Raw genomic sequence first — 806 nt, 5'->3', positions numbered from 1 at the left:
TGGGCCCGCCCCCTCGGAGCGAGCCGCGCGGGGTGCGGGGGCAGGGCGCGGGGACGGCGCTCGCCCCAAACTGCTGGATGTTTTTTTACCTTTGTTTTCCCGTGCCTTGGCTGTCCCCCTGCTGCGTAAGGGCGAGCAGCCTCGCCCCGGGGGCACTGAATGGTTGGGGACCTGCGCGCTGGAGCGGAGCCGCAGGAGACTGGCAGGGAGCGGATAATCCGGGATTGAAACGGAGCCTGACTAGCACCTGGCAAACGCGGCAGGGTCACACCTTCACAGGCAGGGCTCAGACCAGCAGCGTTGAAATGCTGGTCTTTTAAATGGGCACTGCTGAGTCTCGGGCTGTGTAGGAGAGATGGAGGTGGTTCTGCAATTCAGGACTGCCACAAAGTACCGGGTGGCCTGCGTCTACATTGCATTCCTTAACCTTTGAATACTTGACTTGGCAACATCGTTGCAGGTTTAGCTTGTAAGCTAGGTGGCTCTGCAGTGTCCGTTTTCGCACAAGACTTGGGATCCATCATCGACCCCAGGGAAAGAGAGCCCTCAAGACAACTGCCAAAAGTGAGAGCGAACAGGATCTGGGTCCTCCTACTGCATCTCTTACTTCACATGGTTTGGTGAAACACTGTTTTAAAAAGGAGTGTTACAGCTCATCCCTCAATCTCTGCCGGGTTTAACAGCCGTCCCACAGCAAGTGCACACTGACCCTCCCTCCCCCCCGCCCTGCCGGGAGACCAAGTTATAACCTTTTGTAATTTTAACCCCCAGTATGTCACTTGGGTCAACTTTTTAGTGGTGCTACT

The sequence above is a fragment of the Gavialis gangeticus genome, unplaced genomic scaffold, assembly GCF_001723915.1.
Source record: "Gavialis gangeticus isolate Ggan-Ray unplaced genomic scaffold, GavGan_comp1, whole genome shotgun sequence".
NCBI lineage: Eukaryota > Metazoa > Chordata > Crocodylia > Gavialidae > Gavialis > Gavialis gangeticus.
This window is presented reverse-complemented; position numbering follows the sequence as displayed.